The 8,695-nt window shown below is 50.2% G+C and overlaps 1 protein-coding gene across 1 annotated transcript in view; it reads left to right on the plus strand.

The window, feature by feature from the left end:
* Positions 1-8,695, plus strand: part of PEBP4 (phosphatidylethanolamine binding protein 4) — a 206,956-nt gene that overhangs the window by 53,928 nt on the left and 144,333 nt on the right. The gene's annotated exons all lie outside the window — the stretch shown is intronic.

An 8,695-nucleotide genomic window follows, 5' to 3' on the forward strand; every position in this document is an offset into this window, starting at 1 on the left:
TGAAACGGGGCCAGATTAATGAAAATGTGCATGGTAACAGCCCATTTTCAGTGATTTTCACCCAATCCTTTGTACCTTTCTGACCCAAATCTATTGATGGCATCTTATGTCCTACACTCAGCCTTTTCACTTCCAAAGATTAAAAAAAAAAAAGATTTATAACATAGTAATAACCTTCAAGAATCTCAGCCAATTCCTGGACTGCTTCCTTATATCCCCAAAGGAATTAATCCCTGAAGGAAGACTTCAGGATAATATTGGGGGGTTCGAAATTCTCTATTTGAAGGACTTCCCAAGAAATGCCATTGAGGCCTCATGCCCACACGCTTTCCCTCCTCCACTCCTCTCACACAGACGGACTTCCCTGCAGTTTCCGCTGTCCTGTCCTGGCATGGCATTCCACCCCAGGGGTACCCAGTTCTCTTTGGGGGAGGAGGGGGGCCCCTCACAGCCTTCCCACTTGACTAAAGCCTTCTCTTCCTTGAGGGCAAACTCAAGCATCATCATCTTTTGGAAGTTTTGCATTCGAGCTGTACTTTAATAACATTTATTGCTTTTTTTTTGTTATTATAAAATTCATATTCAGTGCAGAAAATGTAGAGCTTATAAAAAAAGTGAAGAAAACAAAAATCACCCATCATTTTGACATATATTCTTCTCGTCTTTTTTTTTTCCTGTGTTTATATGTATTGTAATTGGGAGCATACTATACATGCTGTTTTGTGATCTGCATTTTTCTCCCACTTAAGGCTATAGAGTTAAGGGGGGGAGGGCAGTTTAGCATAGTGGTTATGTGTGGGTGGGCTCTGGAGTCAGACTGTCTGGGTTCAAATCCTGGCGGCATCACGATAGTCCTGAGACTCTGAGCACGTTACCGACTCCATTTCCGTGTTTAGAACTGTGTGGTTTACATCAAATTTTAATCTATAATTTTGTTTTCTGTTTCTCACTCAGCTGTGAGTTCCTTAAGGTCACAGAGTGACTCTTGTTCATCTTTCTGTCTTCAGCATCTCGCTCCTACATAACAGACATCTCAAGATGTTACATTCGAGAAAGACCCCAAAGAGTAAGGCCTAGCGACTAAAGTTCTTGAAACAAGAGGACAAAGATCTGTGCTCGCGGCCTCGTTCCTTACCTCTATTAGCTAAAGCGGGCCCATTAAGTTTTCTGCGGCTCTCATTTCATCCTTTGTGAAATGGAGAGCCAGGGAGACTCAGAGGAGCAAGACGACTTGGCGGACCTGCTCTGCAAACTGTAGAACTTTGCAAGTGACGTTGTTCTTTCCTGAATTCTCATGGCTCCGCTCCGCGCTGAGAGGGGACAGGCGTGGGGACCGTGCGCCCTCAGTCCCGGAGAGGAGCTGGCGGGATCGGCGGCTCTCGGACCAGCCCTGCGGCCCCCGGGGAGGCCTAGGGTGCCTCTCCCGAGGCGGAGGGGTGGGTGTTGGGGCGCCCGAGCCGGTAGAGGTAGTGGTGCCCACCCCCTCGCCCCCAGTCTCGGCCTGGGTCCCAGCCCCGAGGCACCTCGGCGCGCCGCCGCGCTCGCGCCCCCTGATCAGCAGCCCTTCCCCGTCCCCGGGGCCATCCTCCGCCCACCAGATCCGGCGGCGGATCCTGTCCCTTGTTCTCTGGATCCAGGCGGGGCGTTTGGGGTGGGGGTGGGGGTTGGCTCGAGCTGAGTCTTCCTTTGCCTCCCACTCGCAGGCAGAAGCCGCTGCTCGTCTGCGCGGGGCGGGGCGGGGGCCGCGCGGGGCGGCGGGGATTCCTTCCCGCGGCGCCGGCCCTTTTTTAGCTCTTCCCCGAGGCTGCTCTTCGCGGCGCGGCGGTGGGTGGCGGCGCGCTCCCCCTCGCGGTGGGGACGGTCACCCTGCGCTGCCCCGCGCCCGGCGGCGGAAGGTGTAAAAGACATCGAGGCTACGGTCCCTCCGCCGCCGAACCCCCCGGGGTAGAGGCGGCAGCCGGGAGACTGGCTGGAGGGAGACCCGGGGTGCTTTTCCCCGGTCCTGGACGCTGCCAGTGCTGCCCTGAGCGAGGAGTGGTTTTGTCATTTTGAATAAACCCCTTCTCCCCGCCCCCCAGGCTGTTTCAGAAGTGGCATTGAGTCAGACCTGAGTCACAGGAGAATGTGGCCCCTCCCCGCCGCCCCTCGTGGTTCTTCATCGTCCCGCTGGAATCCCCCGCCCTCCGCGGGGCCGCTGCCTGGTGACTCACCCCCAGCAACTCGGCCTGCGACACCGACCCCGGCCGCCTTTTCTGTCTCTGCTATACCTGCCCACCCGCCCGGGGTGCGAACCCCACCCACCCACCCCTTGCGTGCTGTGAAGAAGCTCATCTGGGGACAGCCATCCAGTCCCCGAGCTCTGAAAAGGCCACGGTCTGTCCCCTGCCTCTGGGCAGGGCAGGCCACCTGCCCCTGACCTTCCCAAACAGATGGTGCGTGCTGGGGGCCTGGTCGAGCAGGACGCTCGGCGCGGGCCACAGCGTCTCCCGCGGTGGTTTGCTGTAGTGCTACTACCCTCGAGGACTTGGTCAGCTGCTTTAACCTCTGGCTAACTTTTTTCTCACCCCTTCCACCCCGTTCCTGAGCTCTCTGCCTGGGAAGGTGCTACACAACTCTATTTTTAGTCTTAACAAGCTGCCTGCCTGAGCAGCTTCCATCTGCAGCACTCAGAGCCCTTTACAAATGCTAATGAATGGAAGCTGCTGCCTCCAGAGTAGCTCAGATTCATCTTGCTCCCTTTTCCCCATCCCTCTCTCTTCCCTAACGGGGAAACTGAGGCATAGAGTTAGGGCATGGAGATGTGGACAAGCCATGGTCAAGACCCTTAGTGTCATATGTCCTCTTGGTGGTTCTGCATTCTCCAGCTCCTTCTGACATCTCTTACTTCTCAGTACCTCTGGATTAAATTCAGAGGTCAGACAGCCTCTTTCCTCAGTGAGGCCCAGTGGGAGAGGTGAGCATTGAAACCCATCACTGTGATGCAATGCAAATAGGTGGCCTCACCAAGCCGTTTCTGCACAGAAGGCTCACCCAGCCTGGCAGGGAGGGTGGGAGGAGGTTAGTGCTGTTAATGTCCTATATTATAATCAGGTAGGACTTCCTGGAGGAGATGACACCTGGGCTGAATCTAACTGAGAATTGTAGTTAATCAAGCAAAAGACCTGGGCATTCTATGAACAAAACACAGGGCTGAGAAAGAAGCAGTTTGGGGTTGCTAGAGGTAAAAATGTTCCCTGTGTTAGGGTAGGAGGCTAGGTGGGGTGCAAGCAGGGAAAGACCTGGTCAGATTGGAGTTTAAAATACATCATTCTGGTGGCAGGGAGATGGGTGAGTTTGATAGGATAAAAGTGGAAGCCAGGAGACCAGTTAGAGATGATAAAGGCCTGGTTCGGGTGCCATGCAGAAGTGCCATGGGGAGGGCAGGGTGCATTTGAGAAAAACGTTCGACAGTTACTTAACTGGAATTCCAGGAAGACACAATCTCTGCACCCCACCTCGCCCTGCCCCGTGGCCCACTGATAGGCTGGCAGGGCAAACATCACCCAGGTGGCACTTTTCCCTTTTGAGCTGGATGCCTGGGATTCCTGGAGGGCAGGACCTGCCCTCTGTCTCTGCCATGGCAACTAGCAGTGATGCAGGCAGTCTGTTTGGCAATGCTGGTTGAATGAATGGTGCTTCGATCAGATATGGATAATGAAAGGGGTGGGAAATACTCTCAGCAACTGCGGGTGGAAGGACATAGGCATGCCGGACTCTAACCACGCTTCACTTCGTTTTCGAAGTTAAAGCCCAGGGCGCCCTTCAATAGGAAGCCAACCCCCACTCCAAGGCCTTCACCATGAATCAGAAAATGCTGCCAAGCGCAACGAATGCAACAGTTTCAGAAGCTGTAGGAGGCCTCCTTACCAATTTCAGGGCCCTGCTTTCCAACCAAAGCATCATGGGACTGTTCTTAGAACACCTGAAATGTGTTCCAATTGGAGCAGGCTGTACAGAACAGGGACATGTGTCATGGGCTTTGGGATGCCCAAGGAGGAGTGTGGCACAGAGGGATTCACCCACATTTGGCAGTTTTGTATACTGGGGTGGCAGGAATTCCAAGAATTTGCTCATTTAATTCTTCATGTTGTGTGTGTTGTACGGGGAGGTCCCCATGCTGCTTTCACTGCAGATCGCTTCCTCTGGTCATCTTCCCAATATTAAATCTCAGTAGGTCTGCCGTGGCCATAAAAGGTCATCATACTAGTTAAGAGGGTGAGTTCTGGTCTAGGCTCAAACTCCATCTCCTCCACTCCTATTAGCTGTGTGACCTTAGAGAAGTTAAGTGACTCATTCAGTCTTTAGTTTCCTCATCTGTAGACTGGGTATATATGAGTCACTGTGAAGTTTAAAAGAGTTAATTCCTCTTTAAGCACTTAGAGCAGTGTCTGGTACATGGAAATCCTCAAAAAATATTAATATTGCCAGAGTCCTTTATCCTATATTTAGTATGGCTGCACTTCCAACTCCTCTACCAGCTGATCAACCCCAAAACATTGCTGTTTTAGGATCCTGTAAAGCAGCGGTCCCCAACCTTTTTGGCACCAGGGACCGGTGCTCCTATGAGATCTAATGCCTGATGATCTGAGGTGGAGCTGAGGCGGTGATGCTAGCGCTGGGGAGCAGCTGCAAATACAGACGAAGCTTTGCTTGCTCCCCCACCGCAATGCTGTAAAGTCTTTCCAGGGTTCCTTCCTTTATTTTAAGTCCTGGATACTTAAAAAGAGAACCATTGACCCTGTAATCCCTGAATCGCTCTTCTAGGGGTAAGAAAATATACTTCATTCAGAAGAAAAGTATTATTTTAATTGAAGATGAGATACTCTCATAGGGAATTGACTAGGATAGAGAATCATAGACTGTTATATCTGGAAGACATCTTGGAGGTACTAATTCAAGCTGGCATTTTTTAGAGACTCAGAGAGACTGAATTACTTGTGTAACAAGTGGAAGGTGGAGAGCAGGAACCCAGGTCTCCTGAGCGTCCCTGATCGGCGTCCTGGGCTGTGCCCTCACCCCACACCTTCAGGCCATCCCCGACCCTTGGTCTTTGCTTTCCCGTCTCCCATCTCTCCCGGTCTTGCCTAGTCCAAAACCATGCTAGTGGTCTGTCCCTGTATCCGTCAGGATTCAACCAGAGTGACAGACCCAGTAGGAGATAGATAGTAGGGGATCTGTGTGGCAAGTAATTTTGGCTTATGAGATTGTGGAAGGCCAGCTAGGCAAACCCACAACCCACAGTCCATAGTGCAGGCCATCAGGAGAGGCAGGCCGGACACTCTGGGGGCAGGAGCTGACACTGCAGTCCACAGGCGAAACTTCTTCCAGGAAAATCCAACTAATTGAATCATACCCACTCAGATGATCTCCAATAGTCTCCTTTACTTAAGGTCAACTGATTATGGACATTAATCACAACTACAAAATACCTTCGGAGCAACACCAACGTTTGACTGAATAACTGGATTCCATAGCCTAGCCAAGTGGACAAATACAACGGACAGCCGAGGTGCCCTGCTGGTCTCGCTGTCTGTCCTCCGTCCAGCCTGTCTGACATACCGCTACCAAATTAATCTTCCAAAAACTCTGCTTTGCCCTCCTTTTCAGTGTTCCACGGTGGTCCATAGGTGACAAGAGGAAGCGCAACTTGAGTTCTGTATCCCCCCCTTCTCTCCCACTTAAACCCTCCATTCTTGTCGAACCAGTCTCCTTGCTCTCTGAACGATAACCAGCTCTATAAATTTCTCTCTGCCCAAGCTCCCTACTCCTTTCGAGGCCATTCTGTCTACTTCCTGCCTCAAAGTGTGGCCCCCAGCCAAGCCCCTTAAATCGCCATGGCCCCCTGAGTTCCATCCCTCTTTCCTGCACCCCAGGCATCCACTCTCTGCCTCCCTCACTTGCTGCTTAGCCAAACAAGCAGGAGAGATTAATTTAGGGTTGATGGGCAGAGGGACAGAGAATCCCTATCAGTACTCCTCCCTCCCCAGTGCCCCTCCCTTCCCTCAAACCAGCCAGGATGCTGGTCAACCCCTAATAAATTGCCGCTGAGATCTTTTTACTAAAGTGAAAGATTGGGTCTAGGTTATTACAAATGGCAACTGAAACAATTTTCTCTCCATCTCTTTTCATTTCCCCTGCCCACCACCTCTACCCCACACCTTCGAGTCAGGAGAAGTTCTTACTTCTTGATATCTCTTTTTAATCAAGTTGACATCCCTTGGATCTAAGGAAATTCAGAATCCAGATGGGATGCAAGACACTGAAGGAACCAAAACAGAAAACAGATCCCTAACATCAGGCAGTTCCCCTTTCAATGTTTTAAAGCGATCTTCCAAGGGGTTCGGCTACATGTAATCTACACCATATCATGCCAGAGCAAGATGTTTACACCAGAACAGTGTACTGTGAAGACTTTGCCAGCCTGGGTTTGCAGGCAAATTTCTGGCAAATCTGGTATCACTTAATTTGATTTATAGACATGGAGTAAGTTACTTAGCCTCTTGTGCCTCAGTTTCATCATTGGTAAAATGGGGTGATAGTAGATATTTATTTATCCTGCATAAAACCTATCTATCCCTTAGGTTTGTTGTGAGAATTTGGAAAGCACTTAGAAAGCCTGGCGTGTGGAAGGAGCCCAGTACCTCTTAACTACTACTATTATTAGCTATAACAGGGCAAATCAAACCTCCATGTTGCCCTCTGTGCATGCTGACATCAGTAGGCTAAAGTATGACACTTCTGTAAAGTCACCCACCCACCCGACCTGGCAGGAGTCTCTGCACCTGGACCAGGCAACAGTTCTGGCAAATGAGGTGGGCACTGCCTTCTAGCTTGTGGGGCCAATAGTCACTTGAAGTCAAGAAGCCCACAGTCCAAGGGGCACAAATTTAACTATTTGAAGAAATCTTTATTGATCATTTCTAAAGTTCACTATATCGTGCTGGGTGCTGGGGATACTGAGATGAGATGTGACCCAGGTCCTCGGGAGCTTACAAAGGAGACACCTAGTGTGGAAACCATCAAGTGGACCTCGAGGCAGCATGTGCATCAGGAGCACGGACAGTCAGGGCTGTCACAGAGTCATTCCTGAGCAGCGTACTGGGAAGCTGGGCTTGGACAAACTATGAGGGAGAGACATGGCTGCTCACCCTCTGTCCCTGTTGCCCAGCACGGGGCCTGGTATAGAGCGGGTACTCCAAGGATCTTAGTGAATGACTAGCCGTAACTGAGGGCTTGAGGAAAAATCTTCATGAAGTCGGTACCCTGGGTTTTAAGCATTGAGGACAGACTCAGATTTTGAGAGGGCAAAAAAGATAGAAATGGATAAACAAAATGTGATATATACATACAATGGAATATTATTCAGCATTAAAAAGGAAGGAGATTCTGACCTATGTTGCAACATGGATGAACCTTAAAGCATTATGCAGGTCACACACACACAAAGACAAATAGGGTACGATTCCACTGATATGAGGTACCTCATGTTGTCAAATTCTTAGAAATAGAAAGTATAACGGTGATTGACGGGACGGGAGTAGGGAGGAGGGAATGGAGAGATGTTGTTTAATAGGTACAGAGTTTCAGTTTTACAAGATGAAAACCATTCCGGAGATCGGTTGCACATGTGAATGTGCTTAACTCTACCGAACTAGATGCTGAAAAACGGTTAAGATGGCACATAATATGTTATGAGTATTCTAGCACAATTTAAAAAAAAAAAAAGATGGAGAAGGAACCTGCAAGAACAAAGGTGTTAGGGAAGGTAACGAGGCAGAAAGTGCAGGATGTGTGCGTAGAAAGGACTACTGACGGATAGGGTCAGAACTCAAAGCAGAAGGAGAGAGACACAGTGGGAGATGAGGCCAGATGGGGGCCAAATGGGCCTTGAATGCTGTGCCAAGAATGTGCAGTTTAAAATTTTGACTTTGATTTCATATATGGCCGAAGCGGGCCTTCTGATATTCTCTTCAACCTTGGCTGCTATGCAGTTATCATAGGTACTCTGAGGGCCCGTGCGTCAACCTGTCACCCCAGCCCTGTACCGCCCTAACCTCTTTTGCTAAGCAGACCTCTAGGCTCACCTCAGCTGGGCCAGAGAGGGCCGCCTGCACCTGGGCACCTCTGGGGGCTTCCTCTGCTGCCTTTGGTTTGAACCGATCCCCCCTGGGGTGTTCAAGCTCCAGCTGCACTAATGGAAACTAATGGGATCTCAGCCTGGTTAGCCAGATTTCTTTCCGGTTGAATACTTGTAAGCAACCTCAGTCTGCAAGCTCATACTTGGCAAATTACTGGCTCTGCATCAGAAACGACTTGGATTTCCCATGCTGACTTTCCCCCGGGGTCAGGCCTTACGAGGGAGTGCGATGGCCACGTGACAGGGTCCGTGGTAGGTGCTGCCTTACGTTGCTCCATGGGCTGGGCTCTTCTCGGTGTGAGACAGAAGGGGTTACTTGTTGAAAGCAGAAGTGAATTGACCTATGATATTTTGGAGTTGTTTTTTTTTTGCGGAGGGGGGCGGTGTTTGGGTGTCACGAGAACACCTATGCAATGCCGACTTCTAGATGGAGCTGTGAACCACGTGGCCACGAGATGGACCTTTCTCTGTAGCTCTGTGACTTATTTAGCATAAAATTTTAAAGCTTTAGTTATCTTC

Source organism: Pteropus vampyrus, unplaced genomic scaffold (genome assembly GCF_000151845.1).
Source record: "Pteropus vampyrus isolate Shadow unplaced genomic scaffold, Pvam_2.0 Scaffold126, whole genome shotgun sequence".
NCBI lineage: Eukaryota > Metazoa > Chordata > Mammalia > Chiroptera > Pteropodidae > Pteropus > Pteropus vampyrus.